The sequence below is a fragment of the Cherax quadricarinatus genome, chromosome 40, assembly GCF_038502225.1.
Source record: "Cherax quadricarinatus isolate ZL_2023a chromosome 40, ASM3850222v1, whole genome shotgun sequence".
NCBI classification, from domain to species: domain Eukaryota; kingdom Metazoa; phylum Arthropoda; class Malacostraca; order Decapoda; family Parastacidae; genus Cherax; species Cherax quadricarinatus.
In genome coordinates, this window is record NC_091331.1 from 27205511 (window position 1) to 27225337 (window position 19827).

The window sequence follows — 19827 nt, forward strand, 5'->3', positions numbered from 1 at the left end:
CAGTTCCAGTGTTAAAACATTAGCAATATCTTGTGGGTCTTTACCTGACACTAACAGAGCACTGTCATCTGCATACAGTAGGAGTTTGCACTTGACACTGATAGGCATATCATTGACATAACATAAGAATAATAAGGGACCCAGAATACTACCTTGGGGAACTCCACATGTTATCGGCAGGGGTTCTGATTCCGTTTTGTTGATTTTGACTATTTGTCTCCTGTTGCTAAGGTAAGACTTAAACCAGTCTACAGAACCTATACCGATAGCTTGAAGTTTCTTACATAATATACTGTGGTTGACAGTATCGAAGGCCTTTTGCAGGTCTAAGGTTACCATACCTATGAGGTTCCCTTTTGACATTTGCGATAGTTTTCTAGTCATAGTTTTCTAGATCTGGCAGTACAGAGTCCAGCATCTCTATGATAACATTATCAGTACCTTTCCTTGGCCTGAAGCCAAAATGGCAAGGGTCAGCAATGTTTGTAGTAATAAATGCATATATAGGATTATATTAAGATATTTTATATTATTATAATCATGGGGGAGCGCTAAACCCGTAGGACTATACAACGAATGTGGGGGGATGGAAAGTATTCGGGCTCAATTCAGGGAACTGGAGCACATAAGAACATAAGAACATAAGAACGAAGGAACACTGCAGAAGGCCTACTGGCCCATGCGAGGCAGGTCCAAGTCCCTACCGGCTTAAGCCAATGCACCCAACCTAGTCAGGTCAGGTCACACTGACTTAAGGGAGGAACACGGCAACCGACCTGTTAGCACAAGCTATCAGGTCTAACTCACACCCACCCACATCTACTCATGTATTTATCCAACCTATTTTTAAAGCTACACAACGTTCTGGCCTCTATAACGGTACTTGGGAGTTTGTTCCACTCATCCACAACTCTATTACCAAACCAGTACTTTCCTATATCCCTCCTGAATCTGAATTTTTCCAACTTAAAACCATTGCTGCGAGTCCTGTCTAGGCTAGATATTTTCAGCACACTATTTACATCCCCTTTATTTATTCCTGTCTTCCACTTATAAACCTCAATCATATCCCCCCTAATTCTACGTCTTTCTAGAGAGTGCAGTTTCAGGGCCCTTAGTCTATCCTCATAGGGAAGGTTTCTGATACATGGGATCATCTTTGTCATCCTCCTTTGTACATTTTCCAGAGAATTTATATCCATTCTGTAATACGGTGACCAAAACTGTGCAGCATAATCTAAATGAGGCCTAACCAAGGATGTATAGAGTTGAAGAACAACCTGAGGACTCCTATTATTTATGCTTCTTGATATGAAGCCAAGGATTCTATTAGCTTTATTGCGAACACTTATGCACTGTTGTCTTGGTTTCAGATTACTGCTAACCAGAACTCCTAAATCTTTTTCGCAATCCGTAATATTAAGATCTACATTATTTAGTTTATATGTGGCATGGTTATTGTCCTGTCCAACATTTAGAACTTTGCATTTGTCTATATTAAACTGCATCTGCCACTTCTCCGACCACTGCATCAGTCTATTCAAATCTTCCTGGAGTGCTCGAATGTCCTCGTCAGAATGAATTCGACGGCCTATTTTGGTGTCATCGGCAAACTTGCCGATGTCGCTCTTTATGCCCTCATCTATGTCGTTTATGTAGATTGTGAACAGCAGGGGGCCCAACACTGACCCCTGTGGAACACCGCTCGTGACGCTTCCCCACTCTGATTTCTCCCCATTTATGCAAACTCTCTGCTGCCTATTTGTCAACCATGCCTCTATCCAGGAAAAAATTTCTCCTCCTATTCCATGTGCTTTAATTTTCCTCAATAGTCTCTGATGTGGGACCCTGTCAAAAGCCTTACTGAAGTCCATATACACAATATCATATTCGTTACCATGATCTACCTCCTCAAATACCTTAGTGAAAAAAGTTAATAAATTCGTAAGGCAGGAACGTCCCTTTGTAAAACCATGCTGAGATTCGTTGATTAATTTATGCTTTTCAAGGTGGCTACGAACTGCCTCGGCAATTATTGATTCCATAAATTTTCCCACTATGGAGGTTAGGCTTATTGGTCTATAGTTCGAAGCTAAGGACCTGTCACCTGCTTTGAAAATAGGTATCACATTTGCCATTTTCCACTTATCTGGCACCATGCCAGTTTGTAGTGATATGTTGAAAAGATTAGCCAAAGGTGTGCTAAGCTCCTCTTTACATTCCTTTAGAACCCTTGCATACAGTTCATCAGGGCCTGGGGATTTGTTAGGTTTTAATTTATCTATTTGCCTAAGGACCATGTCACTTGTGACCCTAATAGTGCACAGTTTATTATCGTCCTGTTCTACATAATTTATCATTACTGGAATATCACTGGTATCCTCCTGTGTAAAAACTGAGAGGAAGTATGTGTTAAAAATTCTACACATTTCCTTATCACTGTCAGTGAGCTGACCCGAGGAACTTTTGAGTGGGCCTATCTTGTCCCTGATCTTACTTCTGTATACCTGAAAGAATCCTTTTGGGTTAGTCTTCGATTCTCTTGCAACTTTAACCTCATAATCTCTTTTTGCTTTTCTAATTCCCTTTTTTATTTCTCTCTTTAACTGAATATATCGATTTCTTAATTGCCCCTCTCCTCTTTTGATTTGCCTATATATGCCTCTCTTTTGACCAATCAGATATTTTAATCTATTGTTCATCCATTTAGGATCATTTTTGTTTGATCTGATTTCCCTATTTGGAACATAATTTGACTGAGCAGCTAGAACTATGCCCTGGAAAGCATCATATCGGCAACCATCACCACCTACCTGACCCCTAGTCAGGTCATTCCAGTTCAGCCCACCTAAGTAATTTTTCAGTCCTATGAAATCAGCCAAGCGAAAGTCAGGGACGGAGACTTGATTGCCATTATTAGGGGAATTCCATGATATGTTAAAACTGAGTGATTTGTGATCACTCTCCCCAAGCTCATCATTAACCTCAAGATTATTAATTAGTGTTTCCCTACTGGCAAGAACCAAGTCAAGGAGGTTATTTCCCCTAGTTGGCTCTGTCACAAACTGTTTTAAAAAACAATCCTGGATCGTATCAAGAAAGTCACCCGACTCTAAATTTCCTGTCAAATTGCTCCAGTCAATCTGTCTATAGTTGAAGTCTCCCATTAGCACAACATTTTCGTATGTAGATGCCTTACGAATTTCGTCCCATAGAAGTTTACTGCACTCCCTATCAAGATTTGGGGCCCTGTAAATCACACCCAAAATTAGTTTTTCTCGGCCCTCGAGAAGCTGTAACCAAACAGATTCAGTGGCTGACGCTTCTAATTTAATATCTTGTCTAACACAACAATTTAAATTGTCTCTGACATACATCGCTACTCCACCACCTTTCCTGTTGACCCTGTCAGTGTGGAATAATTTATAGCCTTGTATGTGACATTCAGATGGCATCTCACTATCTTTCAGATTGAGCCAGGTCTCTGTTATAGCAATAATATCTATGTTTCCTGCACTTGCAATTAATCTTAGCTCATCTATCTTATTTCTAACACTCCTGCTATTAGTATAGTAAACCTTAAGGGAGCTAGTCCCTTGCTGCCCTCTGCTGTCCCCCTTTGTTTTCTGACCTGTTCTATTGTCTTTATTTATAACTTCATGCTGAATGCCTTTTATACATTTACTGTTTCCAACCCTAGTGTTGCAACCTGCTTGTTTCCCACACACACCCATACCTCTATCTTCCATCAGTTTAAAATCATAGGCATTTCACCAATGGCCTTCTCAATCGAGTCTGCAAGTGCTACCACCCCTGCCCCAGAGAGATGAACCCCATCCCTTGCATACATATCATGTTTGCCATAAAAGTTGTTCCAGTTGTCAATGAATGGGATTGCAAGTTCCTTGCAGTATCTGTCTAGCCAGCAATTTACACCAATTGCCCTAGACAACCATTCATTTCCTACTCCCCTTCTAGGCAAGATGCTACATATGATTGGGATCCCTCCCTTAGACTTAATGAAATCTATAGCTGACCTGTACTTATCTAGCAGCTCTTCTCTCCTACCCTTCCCAATATCATTTCCACCAGCACTGAGACAGATAATGGGCTTGTTCCCATTACCTGACATGATATTATCCAGTCTGTTGACAATGTCCCCAACACCAGCTCCAGGGAAGCACACTCTATCTCTCATCTTCTTATTCCTATTACAAAAAGCACGGTCAACATATCTTACCTGAGAGTCACCAACCACAAGAATGCGCTTACCTTCATTAGCAGGGGCAGTAGTACCCTTACCTTCACTGGCCACTGAAGTACATTCATCCTGGAGAACAGAGAAGCGATTTCCTACCTTCAGATCTTCACTCTTAACTTTCCTTACTCTGATGCGCCTCCCATTACTGTGAACAACTCGCCACTTGTAGCAGGTGCTGGGCTGCACCTCACTGCTGGTACCCGTTGCTACCTCCCCACCTACAGCCTCCTCACAGTGAGAGACAGACTGCACCTCACTGCTAGAAGCCTCATTCCCCACATCTCCAACCACCTCACACACTCTCCCAGGCCCATTGAGGTGGACCTTCAGCCTCCTAATCTCCTCCTGGAGAAGCAAGACCTCCTCCTTCAACTCTCCAAACTCAGTTTTTAAAACACTGCAGAAGCAAGCCATGCTTTGTAACCGTCCACGCTAATCCCCAAAGCAGCTCAGGGTCTGTGACCTCACGTGACGACTGACCACTGACCACTGTGACGACTGACCACTGACCACTGTGATCCAATTTCCCTAGATCAAGAGCCCCTCACGAGCGTTAAGGAACCTTCCTTGAGGGGATGATATTTTAGATAATAACAAATTAGAAATTGGTCCCTAGTTTCTCAGTTGTTACATCTCATGTCTTATCTAGCCACAGAAAGTGAAAGATGATAATTAACGCAGATAACATTATACAAGATATTATAGTTCCATTAACATATCTCCTCAAGGAAATATTTTCTTTAAATATATTATAATTCAATAAAATAAGCTCACCTGCGTCACATTAGTAGCGACGTCAATGTTGTTGTTGGGGTCTGAGGGCCACTGATAATTACGCTGCATCCACCCCAACTTACCCATGTACGGCCAAGATAAAAAGATAAAGATAAAGATAAAGGTTTTATTTCTTTGCGAAGTTTACAATCTATGATTTTGACTTGTAAAGTACAAAGAAAGCATTATCATGCCGGAGCATTTCGGGCAGACTAAACCTAATGCTTACATACTTAATACTAAAGTTATTGAGAGTAGTAAATTTTTATTATACATAGTTTTTCTTATTACAATAGAGGTAGCTAGTGGTTTACAGTAACTGAGATGAAGTATACAGAAAATTACAGTATTGCAATATAGCACAATTTACAATAATGAAATTGAAACAGTTTTAAGTCTGAAATAATGCTTAAATAAGTGAGCACTCGTAAATTATTTAGGAGTTTTTTTTGAGTTACTGATAGGTGATAACGTATAGTGTTTGGTTAATTTTGGGTGATAGGAGATTTCTAAGTAGAGCCTTAACGAAGAGAATTCAATCGGAAGAGGACCACGCAGGATTACAAAGGGATCTGGACAGGCTGCAGGCCTGGTCCAGAAACTGGTTCCTGGAGTTCAACCCCACTAAGTGCAAAGTCTTGAAGATTGGGGAAGGGAAAAGAAGACCGCAGAAGGAGTACAGTCAAATGGTCCAGGGACTACAAATCTCACTTAAGGAATAGGATCTTGGGGTGAGTATAACACCGAGCACATCTCCTGAGGAGCACATCAACCAAATAACTACTGCAGCATATGGGCGCCTAGCAAACTTAAGAATAGCATTACGACATCTCAATAAGGAATCGTTCAGGACCTTGTACACCATGTACGTCAGGCCTATATTGGAGTATGCAGCACCAGTTTGGAACCCACACCTAGCCAAGCACGTAAAGAAATTCAAGAAAGTGCAAAGGTTTGCATCGAGACTAGTCCCGGAGGTTAAGGGAATGTCCTACGAGTATAGGTTAAGGGAAATCGACCTGATGACACTGGAAGACAGGAGAAATAGGGGAGATATGATAACGACATATAAAATACTGAGAGGAATCGACGTGGTGATAGAGAAAGGATGTTCCACAGATGCGGACACAGCAACAAGGGGTCACAGTTGGAAGCTGAAGACTCAGATGAATCACATGGATGTTAGGAAGTAGTTCTTCAGTCACAGAGTAGTCAGGAAGTGGAACAGTCTGCAAAATGATGTAGTGAAGGCAGGATCCATACAGAGCTTTAAGAAGAGGTATGATAAAGCTCATGGAGCAGGGAGAGTTACTTAGTAGTGACCAGTAAGGAGGAAGGGCCAGGAGCTGTGACTCGACTTCTGCAGCCACAACTAGGTGAGTACACATAAGGTCATAGATTAGGTTAATATCCCAAAAGAATAGTAACAAGTGAGAGACATTCAAAACTAGGGATGCCAAGCCCTTGATGACACTCTTCAGGTCGCTTGTTCTATCTAGGCTGGAATATTGCTGTACACTAACAGCACCTTTCAAGGCAGGTGAAATTGTTGACCTAGAAAATGTACAGAGAACCTTCACAGCGTGCATAACTGCGATAAAACACCTCAATTACTTGGAACGCTTGAAGTTCCTCAACCTGTACTCCCTAGAACGCAGGCGGGAGAGATACATGATTATATACACTTGGAAAATCCTAGAGGGATTAGTACCAAATTTGCACACGAAAATCACTTCCTATGACAACAAAAGACTCTGCAGACGATGCAACATCCCCCCAATGAAAAGCAGGGGCGTCACTAGCACGTTAAGAGGCAGCACAATAAATGTCAGGGGTCCAAGACTATTCAACTGCCTCCCAGCATACATAAGGGGGATTACCAATAGACCCTTGGTTGTTTTCGAAAGGCGCTGGACAGGCACCTTAAGTCAGTACCTGACCAGCCAGGCTGTGATTCGTATATCGGTTTGCGTGCGGCCAACAATAACAGCCTGGTTGATCAGGCCCTGATCTACCATGAGGCCTGGTCACAGACCGGGCCGCGGGGGAGTTGACTCCCGAAACCCTCTCCGGGTATACTTCAGAGACATAAAAGTAAGATGAGAGAGATGACAGGGTAATTGAGAAGTTACCAGGGTGAGGGAGATGACAGCAGAATGAAGGAGTTGACAGCTGATTTAGGGGGATGAGAGCAAGAATGAAGAAAATGAGAGCAGAAAAATAAGAAATGCTGTCAAAATAGAAATAAAATGCATATTTGGGAACACCCCCGTGAGGTGTTAGTGGGTTAATTTTATTTTCCAACCAAAGAGATCAAGTGAATTTTTTTTTGTGTCGTGGTGAATGTTTTCCTCTGTGTTAATATAAAGAAAAAGAGAAGTGAAGACGTGGAGAGGATACTTAGGCAGGGAGACTCGTTTAATTTTTTAATTATTATTTCTGGCTACTCTGTATTTCATAACATAAATAACATCCAATGTCTTTCATTCATCGCTGTTCTACATCTTTACAACTTTCTCTACGGTTGGTTTACCAATATTATTACGCTGTTTTACAGGAGAATAACATCTATTCTGTCTACCAACATTATCTTGCTGTTGTACAGGTGACTAACACTTCTGTTAGTCATACTCATATCTGCACTCTCACGCTGCTATTTCGATTAAAAAGTCATGTTGTATAGGCAACGTATGGGAATCAAGAAATTCTTGATGATTTTATATTGCAATAGAATTTTGAATAAACAAGATGAAGCATGTGGATCTACATTATTTTGAAGACATCTAATGTGAGAGATGTGAAAAAGCAACAAGCGAGACTTGTCTAATAGTATGCAGAAATGCTTATTAAATCTCTCTCACTCTTCACTTCTCTCACCTTCTCATTATTACAGATTAAACCTTCACCAACACACACATCACTTCTCTCACTTCCTTTATATTGACAGAGGATACATTCACCGCAGCATTTAAAACATATCCTCTGAGGAAAGAAAATATAAATCATCAGTTGGAGAAAACCCAGCAGCTAGGCACTCGTGAGGCGGACTGGAGAAGCAGGAGGGGTAGTTTGAAGACGAGAATGCATCGTTATTAGTTAGTGGAAGTTTTGATTCTTGGGTAGCTTGCAGCAGGCTTGGTCACAGGAGGGGAGGCAGGTGGAAACAACAGACTCAGCTCAGTTGTAGGTATTTAGCGTGGAGCATTTGAGGAAGAATCGTTCTCAAATTTCTTGAAATTGGTTCTGGAGAAGTGTTACAGTTTTGTTTTATTACCAAAAGTAAAACTGAGTGGTTTGATAAACTCCAGAACTTGGGTAAAAGTGAAATGGTGTGGGGTCTCCCAAGCGAATTTAACAGACCCAGCAGAGAGCCCTTTGTACAGTTCTGTGCAGGTCATGGTGCCCTCATTCGATGTGTAGAAAGTCAGATTGTCCCAACTAGGTGAACTGGCGCAGGAGTCGTCAGCATCCTCCTCTTCCTCAGAAAAGTATAGAGGGCGAGTCTTCGATGGTGCTGGCTGATTGGGCCATTGCAGTAGTGGTGGAAGAAGTCGATGGTGGCCTCTCATTGGTGGGATTTGGAGAAGTCTCGTCACGTGAAGGCAGTGGTGGTAGTGGAGCTGCTTGAGAGGGCTTACTGATTTGAAAACAATGACATTATCTGAGATGGTCTTGGGTATGGCTGAAGAAGGTGGAAAGCAGGGAAAGCAAACTCTGGCACGTTGCTCAACCTGAAGAGATCATCATTGGTGGCGTTGAAGGTTCCAGGGAGAGCCATATTCTGCACATGGGCATACACCATACAGTAGTAAATATTGGTTGGGTCACAGTCAGTTATGAAGGTGGTGGTGGAGGGTTGAGTAGCCTGGAGAAGTTTAGTGGTATCAGCTGTAATTTGGTGATAGCAGCGTAAGTGAAGATCTGGAAGAGGATTTCTGTGCTGTTTCTCGTTTTTTTTTTTCAATATTTCACGCCATGTAGGACATTTTCCAGCAAGAGTGTGGTGATTGTTATTGCAATTCAGGCAAGTTGGTGTTGGTGGAGTGGTAGTGGAGCAGGTCTTGAAATCGTGACCCTCACAACCACAGGTCGTGCAGAACTTCTTGTCCTTTATGGGGCAGTCTTTAGTGCTGTGCATATAAGAACAGAAATTTCAGCAGCGTGGGATGGTGGTACCTTTCTGCTTCAATATAACTGGGGCTTATGAAGTAATAATAGATGGCCAGACCCTCAGCCACAGTATGGGCAGCCATGGTCACATCAGTAAAAGTGATTTTTAACATGGATGAAGCAATAGGGATTTTGATAATGCGCCCCACTCTAGCCCAGGAGTTCAGGTATTCATTGGAGGTCTGAGGTCATTGGCTTTTCAGCTTCAACATCTTCGTTGCATATGACAATGAAGGCCTCCTGGAGCGTCAGAATAGTGATAAACTTCACTTGCAAACCGCCCCTAACGGCAGTTGCAAGTGCAAGTTTTGAAGAGTCGTTCACAGTTCCACTGCAAGGTTTAATCTTAACACGATTAGAGTAGCTCATCGTGAAAGATCAAAAACGATGACAATGAAGGTAAAGGTTCCCCTCCACAACGGGGATCGTAGGGACACTGTGAAGACGAGAGTCAGAGCTTCTGCGACTGCGGAGCACTCCAGCACCCGTCCTATACTCTCCCAGAGTACTACAACACCTGTCCTATACTCTCCCAGAGTACTACAACACCCGTCCTATACTCTCCCAGAGTACTCCAACACCCGTTTTGAACTCTACCAGAGTACTCCAACACCCGTCCTGTAATAAATAACAAAAAGGCACAATACCGTGACTGGAACGATACACAAATAACCCGCACATAAAAGAGAGAAGCTTACGACGACGTTTCGGTCCGACTTGGACCATTGACAAAGTCAATGGTCCAAGTCGGACCGAAACGTCGTCGTAAGCTTCTCTCTTTTATGTGCGGGTTATTTGTGTACCCGTCCTGTATTCTCTCAGAACAAAATCATCAGTAATTTCTGTACTTTATTTCAAATTCATCAAACATTTCAATCTTAATTCATTGTCAGTTTCATATTTTTAACCTAAGTATTGCATTATTCATTTCTTTCATACGTCCTACATATTTACATCCTTCTTACTCTCAATTCTTCATATTCTTCTCGTTTATTCTTACTTCTTTTACGTTGACATTCTTCAAATTCACTTTAATCTTTGCCTTTTTACTCACCTCCTTCATGCTCGTTGCCTTCATACTAAATTCCATCATACCCACTTCCTTCAGATTAAATTCCTTTATATTCAATCCCTTCACATTCTCTCCTTTCAATCCTTGCCTTCATATTCACTTCCTGCCATCTTCCTGTCCAACACTCTTCACTGAACTTATTACTTTTTCCAAGAATGAGATTCCGCGAGTAATTCATCATCATCATTCGACATTTTCTGAAAATGTAAATGCACATATGGACATATGAAACTATAAAAACCTCTTGTCCCACACGTTTCATGGCGAACTGAAATATATTGTGCCTTCATTCATTTTGCAATAAATGGTAATATTCCTACATCATAGTTCATCACAACGTAATATAATATCAGAAACATTAACAACAGAGGTGTACTGGCCAGGTTATAGCAGCAACCTCCTAAATTCTTTTTATCAGGTGATCGCATCTCCCCAGCAGCTTGCTATATTTTTCATCACGTGAAGACATACGCTTATTCTGCTACATAACTGAGCAATATATATATTAGTATAGATACATACTGTGACGTAAATAGGACTAAAATTTTAATTGATTAACAATATCTGGGTGTATTGGTGAGTGTAATTACAGGACGGAGATTTCTTTGTGTCCCCTCCTGTAATTCCTTCGTCCAGAAAGTCACAGGCAGTGTGGACTCAGTTCTTCAAGCTTCAACATCCGTGCGCACGGTGGATGTCTGGGCACCCGGAGGGCTCCAGGTGGGAACAACTAACAGCCCTTCCCAGCAGACAGAGGTGACAGCTGCCACGCCTTCACCTTTACAGAGGGCCTGGGATCTGCAATCAAATTGGCATCCACCAGGACATTGACACGTCCCCAGGGCAGCTCTCCCTCGGGCTACTAGAGGAGTCGCTGACCTCTTGGACCTCTTGGGGAGGATCGATGGTGCTTGTGGAAATTTATTTGGTCCCTAAAGTTCCACAGGACAGATACGACGTACGAAGGGGTCCCAGCATAGCCGTAATGGGACGGCTGAGCTGGGTGGCCCTTAAACCCTCCCAAACAAACAGCATTCTCTCTAGTTGGCGGGGATTGTTGGTAAGCTTATTTAAATTATAGATTTACCCTTCAGGGAAGGAGTAGGTAGTTTTACTGGTAGTACACTAATATTAGGATTATTGAGGCAACTGTAGATAATAATAATGTAGACCTAAGACCTTAACAGAGGTAGTAATAGGCCGATAATGTAGGCAAACACTAGGTTAAGTTAGCTAGGGAGAACTGGCAGCTCTAGCCTGAATGACGAAGCGCGGGTCTCAAAGACACAATAGTGTCCTTCTTAAGACAGACACCAACTGGACAAGACGTGCCATGATCAACAGACGGCGCCCCCCACGTGTCTTCACATTTGAGACCTGGGGAAATCTGGTAGAGGCACCTCGATGTACCGTAGATGACCTCCGTCAGGCCCATACAGTAAGACAAGACCTCCACTTTATCTCATAGATTTCTGGCCAGTGTCTGGGGAGATTGTGAGTGAGTTTGATCTGTGGGCCTGTGTTGAAGCTGGCAGAGCATGCCCAGTAAGTACCAGTGTCTCAAGGCAGTCTGGAAGCTAGTGTCTGTGTCTGCATAGTTATACTAGGGGATACATACCCTCTTGGATATAGGAATTTCTGAGGTGCAGGCAGGACACTAATAATGATTAAATATTGCAGGAATTAAGGCTCCTGGTTGCACGTGGTTTCTGAGGGGAAGTCCAAAGGGGCTAAGTCTAAGCTTAGGGAAGTTGAAGATCAGTATATATGCTGCAACACCAAGTAAGTTAGTCCTCTATATGTGCATGCAGGCGAGTTTCTTGCAACATCAATCATTTGTGAAAATCTGTCCTATAAGCCACTCGTGAGGCTGAGGTACCCACCTCAGAGCTCGGTGTCAACAGAGTTTGCCAGGGTAGGCGACTCACTTGGAGGCAGTCCACACAAATTTTCACAAAAGTGGTCCTTCGAAAACCGTGATGTGGAATAGCTAGGTTAAGCTATCATAGCTAGGCCACAGTTAGGAACCAGTTTAACAGAGTTAGGTTAAGTTAGCACACCTAGGCCCAGAGTTACACAGAGCTAGGCCAAGCTGACTGTACACAGAAGTTGTTATTTGCAGTAATTTACAGGCAGGCCAGGTAGGCTAGAGAAGTTTGTGAATTTAATTATTTACAGTGATTACAAGTAATCCAGAGTAGGAGACTTGTGTGTTAATTACTTACAGTGGATTTGCAAGGTAGCCACAGTTAGGCTAGGCTTGTGCAATATTTACAACAGTTATAGTAGCTAGGACAGATTTAACCTAGTTATTATTTATAGGGAGTTCTAAAAGCCAGGTTTAAGTTATAGCACACTAGTTAGGTTAGGATTTACCTTATCCAACCATCCACGCTAGACAGAGTAAACTGGGCAGTTAGGCCAAGCTGTTTACATACATTATTCATTTACTGTTTCACAAGTTGATTTGTTGAATTTATTTGTGTTAACCAAGTGATTTTAATTTGTATACTGCACTTTTTATTGTGTGATTTTCATTGTCTTTGATTCATGTTAATGTGGGATTTGTGAATTGTACCTGAGACTAGGTTAAGTCCTGTAATTATTTGCTGGCATTGTACAGGAAAGTGCTAGGTTAAGCTTTCACATCGATACACATTTTGATTGGGATTTGAGAGCTAACAGTGTACATTTTAAGTCAGAGTAGAGTCAATATAACAAAGGGAATTGTTAAGCTTGTTGAGAAGCCTTGAGACTCGTTCATTCTTACCTAACACCGTGACGTGCTGTGGGGTGGACTGGGTAAAGTACAATTAGTGTCACACTCCTCATTAAACTTCGACAATGGCAGATGGGGGTTCAGGAGAGTCTGGTTCAGTGTTAACAAAATTAAAACGATCAGTAGCGGCATACAAAGGGCATCTGAACAGAACGCGTAACAGGTGCAAGGCTACTTGCCAACGCAGTAACGTAGACTGTGATGATTTGCAAGACTGCTTGAAGAGTTTGGGGGAAAATGGGAAGCCTATGAACAAGCATTCTCAGCATATGAGCTACAGGCTATTGAGGATAATGAATCCCAGGGTAGTCTTCAGCAGGCTCTGGACGAATTCACTAAGGATGATGTAGATTGTCATCAGGAGATGAATATGTACAAAGATAAGTTAAGTACATTAAAGGCTAGTATTCCAAGGGTGGTGTCGAACACCGCAGGTACCCCAAACAGCCACACACCTGTCAATATGTTGCCCAGATTGCCCCAGTTGAATTTACCAACGTTCGACGGAACCTTAACAGAGTACATTGCTTTCTGGGATCAGTTTAAAGCCCAGATAGATGACAGGAACGATTTGTCAGATGCCGTCAAATTGCAGTATTTGTGGTCGCAGCTCAAGGGTAAAGCCTTAGACCTGGTCCGGCACTACCAGATTACTGACACTAATTACCAACATGCCAAAGACCAATTAGAAGACATGTTTGGCAACACTGAGGAGATAAAGGTAGCTATACTTTATCGGTTGTTGGATCTAGAGGCTTGCCGACATGACCGTCAAAGACTAGAGAAGTTTCGTATTGAAATTATGAGCTTGACAAATAGTTTCAGAGATTTGCATGATGAGGATGATTCAGAATGGGTCCTTAGCCAGGTGATTCAGAGGAAACTGGCTAGCACTACAGTGCATGAGTTGCACTTAAAATATCTTACGAATAGGTTCACGATGAAACAAATTGTTGAGGGGTTGGGAGATCTCGTTTCTCATTTGAGTATAGGTGTGAGAGAAGAGTCACCACCATCACCACATAAAAACCTAGACAGTCACTCAAAGATCTCGAGAGATCAGTCTAAAGCTTGTACGACTAACGTTGGAGTGTACTATGGTAAAGAAGTGTCTAAGGTAAGAACCTCTAAGCAGAACCTCAGAGGCACTCATGCCAGAATATGCGTGTTCTGCGAAGGCGAACATGCTAGCACGAGTTGCTCGGAGTATATAACACTGAGCAGTAGGCAACAGAGACTAAGGGAGTTGAGACTCTGCTTCAAGTGTTGTGGGGAACACTATGCGAGAGACTGTGGCACCCAGCTCAGTGAGTGTCGAGTCTGTTGCAAAGGTAAGCACCATACTGCACTATGTCCCAATAATTTAAGGGAACCCCAGGCTAGTAGGGATATCTCTCAGGTAGAGATAGAAAGTGAGTCTGAGCCTGAAATGGTAGCCAGTGTGATTAGTGGGAGTGAAGTCTCTAATCCGAGTGAGAATCACGGAGGTGCTGCCCTACCTACAGTCATGGCAAAGGTTGTGAATGGGCACAGGTCCGAAACAACCCGATTATTCTTTGACCCAGGAGCACAAGTATCCTTGATAACAAAGAAGTTGGTGGCTAAATTAAAGTTGAAGGCCACAAAGAAAGTTAGTATGATGTTGGGAGGGGCTATAAGTCAGGTCCCACCCAAATCTTATGATGTGGTGGATGTCACAGTCAAATTAGGTGGACATCGCAGAGACATTACAGCCTTGGTGGTAGAGACATTACCCAGGGCAATTACAGCGAGAGGTCTTGCTGCAGCAGCTAAGCGATTGAAAGACCTTGACATGAAGCTGGCAGACCAGGGAATTACCACTGACACAGTCAGAAATGTAGGTATCCTGGTGGGAGCCAATCATATAGATGACTTCCTGTCTACACAACGGACGTTTAAGGAAAGAATTGGTTTATACAGATCCCCAGTAGGATACATCATAGGCAGCAGGATTCCACCTGAATTCCCTGCCACGCCAGATAGAGGAGAAGCTGTCCCCATGATAGCTGGGGGAGTAGTGATAATGAGTACCAGTATACATGATGAACCGCCAGGGAGGCTGAACCAGGTAGGGAGTGACGAACACTTGGCCACCTTGGGAAAACACTTTTACAGGGTACATAAAGAGGGAGATACATTGCCTTTAAATCCAGGGAACCTCGTAACAGTGGGAGGAAAGGCTACCAAGGCATGTGGGCCACTGGGTGGGAAAGTACGGAGCCGCTCAGTCAAGGCTAGACATACGAAAGACGTTAAAGTTAAAGCAAAGGGTGCTAAGACCACCGGAACCAACAAGTTTACACCCCCAGAGGTCCACACAGGGGAAACTGGACGGTTGAAGTTAGACCGGAGTCTGCTCGACGAGAGTGGCCGGACGGCACTCGTGTCCAGGGTTCGCTGTGGGGGCTCGCAGAAGGTGAACTTGATTTAGACTTAGCACCTACCTTCGCCGGCGGGAGGATGTGGAAATTTATTTGGTCCCTAAAGTTCCACAGGACAGATACGATGTACAAGGGGGTCCCAGCATAGCCGTAATGGGATGGCTGAGCTGGGTGGCCCTTAAACCCTCCCAAACAGCATTCTCTCTAGTTGGTGGGGATTGTTGGTAAGCTTATTTAAATTATAGATTTACCCTTCAGGGAAGGAGTAGGTAGTTTTACTGGTAGTACACTAATATTAGGATTATTGAGGCAACTGTAGATAATAATAATGTAGACCTAAGACCTTAACATAGGTAGTAATAGGCCAATAATGTAGGCAAACATTAGGTTAAGTTAGCTAGGGAGAACTGGCAGCCCTAGCTTGAATGACGAGGCGTGGGTCTCAAAGACACAGTAGCATCCTTCTTAAGACAGACACCAACTGGACAAGATGTGCCGTGATCAGCAGACGGCGCCCCCCACGTGTCTTCACATTTGAGACCTGGGGAAATCTGGTAGAGGCACCTCGATGTACCGTAGATGACCTTCGTCAGGCCCATACAGTAAGACAAGACCTCCACTTTATCTCGTAGATTTCTGGCCAGTGTCTGGGGAGATTGTGAGTGAGTTTGATCTGTGGGCCTGTGTTGAAGCTGGCAGAGCATGCCCAGTAAGTACCAGTGTCTCAAGGCAGTCTGGAAGCTAGTGTCCATGTCTGCATAGTTATACTAGGGGATACATACCCTCTTGGATATAGGAATTTCTGAGGTGCAGGCAGGACACTAATAACGATTGAATATTGCAGGAATTAAGGCTCCTGGTTGCACGTGGTTTCTGAGGGGAAGCCCAAAGGGGCTAAGTCTAAGCTTAGGGAAGTTGAAGATCAGGATATATGCTGCAACACCAAGTAAGTTAGTCCTCTATACGTGCATGCAGGCGAGTTTCTTGCAACATCAATCATTTGTGAAAATCTGTCCTATAAGCCACTCGTGAGGCTGAGGTACCCACCTCAGAGCTCGGTGTCAACAGAGTTTGCCAGGGTAGGCGACTCACTTGGAGGCAGTCCACACAAATTTTCACAGTGCTCCTGCAAGCAGCAGATCTTAGCGCAAGCTGCTGCTGTTTGCAGTGGCTGCCTGGCTGTCCTGCCGAACAAGGACAGGCACTTAACAACATCTTTTGTTAGGGCAATGGATGCATTCCCTAGAATGTTTGTTAATTGCTCATTACTCTGTAATTTGTTCATGATTGTAATCATGTACGGACGTGTTTATGATTCATTACCTTTGTAACTTGTCATGATTGTGACTAGATCTAGTTCATTACATTTGAAACTTATCATGAGTGTGACTAGCTCTACCTGGAGCTCATTACCTTTGTAACTTGGTCATGATTGTGACCAGATCTAGTTCATTACCTTTGTAACTTGTTCAGTTCTCAAAACTTTGGAGTCCAGTCCCTGGACCAATTATGTACCTCTGTAATCTTTTGACTACAGCCCACAGGATGGGTATGGGGTGCATAATAAAAATATTAAACTAACTAACCAGAAAGTCTCAAGCGTAGTAAGAAAAGACATAATTCCAATCCATCAAGGTCGCCTGGGACCTTTGTAAACTGAGGAAGGCAAGTTATCCAGTAGACAGATGATGACTTCCTGGGAAGGGATTGATGTAGGAAGCTAGAGGTGAGGATACTGAGAGAGACGAGGCTGAACTTTGGGGAGCAAAGGAGACACACATACACGTACACGTACACACACACACACACACACACACGGGGCCAGGAGCTGAGTCTCGACCCCTGCAACCACAATTAGGTGAGTACACACACACATACACACTACATGAGGGTACATATGCAGGCAAATGTAAATGGTACACAATGGCCCAAAGTTTAAGAAAAAGTGTCAGGATAGGTGATTTAGACTAAGACTGCTTCCTTGATGAGTGATGTAACAATATTGGAAAAATAGCTAGAGTAAAATGGATTCAACATATTAACTGGTAAACAATTTGAATTTCTGTCTTCAAAATCCTGTATTTATAATCTGTTAAGTTATTTTAGTAGAAACTGTTGAATAAAGAAATGAATGAAGAGATAACATTTACCTAGACTATCAGGAAATCTTTGCTAGTTCTGTCAGAGATACAAAGATCATGAGTTATATGCAGTAATACCTGAGAAATAAATGTTACGCTCATATATACCTGGAGAAGGTGCCATAACACTAAACGCGTCAAAAATTACAATATTATACTTAGTAAAATTAGAGAAGCAAATATCACGATTTTATATATGGTAATATCAAGGGTGCAAAAATAACGATCTTATGCATACGTTACGTTACGTAACGTTATAAGGCATATTTACACATGTTATACGAAGATCACAATGATGAACACAAGAATACCACATATTAATAAAGCGATAAGGAAATTACTCATAGAAACATAGAGATTGCACTCAAATAAGAACAAAAAGCTATGACATTTAAATATACGACCAAAATAAACAACAAGTGGCTTCTCCATGGTGGTCTAGGTACAGTAGGTCTCCTCTGGCTGGATTATGTTTCCAGCCTTCCCGGGCGGTCGTACTTACTGGGCGGAGATTTCTGTGTGTCCTCCATAGTAATTGCATTGTTCGTATATAATGATATTTAATACTTGTGTTGTAATATAATATGTAGGCTGGACTTCATGGGGTTGCTGCATTTGATAAGTTCCTCTCGGAGGAATTATTGTGTTTGGGGTTCACAGCTCTAAACGTCCCCCTCAAATGATGGAATTAATCCCATTTTTCCTTTTATTATATGATAATATTTTGGTAAATGAATATGAATGTACAACACACTTTCGCACATTGTCAAGGAGTGCAAAGACTGACTCATCGAACCGTTACAACATGAAAAGTTTGTCCTGAAAAGTGTCTTGTAAACTGTACTCCTCATTGCCTTGTTTAATATAACGAGAAAGAGCATAATATTATTGAAATATAATGTTTTGTGGTTAATTATCCAACATTTTCTATTCTGAATCACTTAAGAACACTGAATTAAATACAAGTCTATCTATAAATAATTGATATTCATAACTTTAACATGTTTCTCTAAAAGTTTGTTAAAGGGTGTATTACACATACTTATTCGTCTCCTCTTACATGTGCCAGACAACATTCAGTCTCGGGGATCTCATCAAGTAAAAGATTCCAAATATATTTAGTGACACAGTAAACAAACATATGTTGGTCGCTGTAGTTGTGGTGGTAGTAATAGTAGTAGTAGTAATAGCAGTAGCAGAATAGTAGTAGGGGTAGTAGTAGTAATAGTAGTAGCGCTGGTAGTAGTAGTAATAGTAGTAGAAGTAATAGTAGTAGTAGAAGTAATAGTAGTAGTAGTAATAGTAGTAGCAGAAGTAGGAGTAATAGTAGTAGTAATAGTAGTAGGAGTAGTAGTAGTAATAATAGTAGAAGTAATAGTAGTAGTAGAAGTAATAGTAGTAGTAGTAATAGTAGCAGTAGAAGTAATAGTAGTAATGGTAGTAGTGGTAATGGTAGTAGTAGTAATAGTAGTAGCAGAAGTAGAAGTAATAGTAGTAGGAGTAGTAGTAGTAATAGTAGTAGAAGTAATAGTAGTAGTAGCAGTAATGATAGTAGTAGTAGTAATAATAATAATAATAGTAGTAGTAGTAATAGTAGCAGAAGTAATAGTAGTAGTAGTAGTAGTAATGGTAGTAATAGTAACAGTAGTAGTAATAGTAGCAGGAATAGAGGTAATAGTAATAGGAGTAGTAGTAGTAACAGTAGTAGAAGTAATAATAGTAGTAGCAGTAATGATAGTACTAGTAATAGTAGTAGTAGAAGTAATAGTAGTAATGGTAGTAATAGTAGCAGAAATAGAGGTAATAGTAGTAGGATGTAGTAGTAGTAATAGTAGTAATAGTAGCAGAAATAGAGGTAATAGTAATAGGAGTAGTAGTAGTAATAGTAGTAGAAGTAATAGTAGTAGTAGCAGTTACAATATAATGGCAGAGTTCTGGCTTTTGTAAAAAGTTATCAGAACAAAGTAGCCTAGTTATCCCATAAGTGAAATATTAGTGTTTTGGAATTACAACTAGGTGATAATAATCCAACGAAATAAAATTTGAGATCTTTGATACAAAGGGTGTCTAGGTGGTTAATAAATATTTTATAGTTTAAGATACAAGCCCCTTCATATCTCTTGTAGTGCAATATTGAATTGTACATATGGTAATATAGTGCTGGGGGCACTTTTCGAACAATGCAAATCGTGAGTACTTTACTATTATGATGAGATATTCTTGTATAT

The 19827-nt window shown here is 41.8% G+C and overlaps 1 protein-coding gene across 3 annotated transcripts in view; it reads right to left on the reverse strand.

Moving 5' to 3' along the window:
• The window catches only part of LOC128687319 (Phosphoseryl tRNA kinase), a 65134-nt gene that overhangs the window by 25400 nt on the left and 19907 nt on the right, over positions 1-19827 (reverse strand). For 2 of the 3 annotated variants that reach the window (XM_070092802.1, XM_053774711.2), the window contains exon 1: positions 5036-5190. The exons of the other annotated variant lie outside the window; for it this stretch is intronic. The gene's annotated coding sequence lies outside the window, so the exon portion shown is untranslated. Of the gene's footprint in view, positions 1-5035; positions 5191-19827 lie in introns of those variants that run through there. 3 annotated transcript variants of the gene reach the window in all.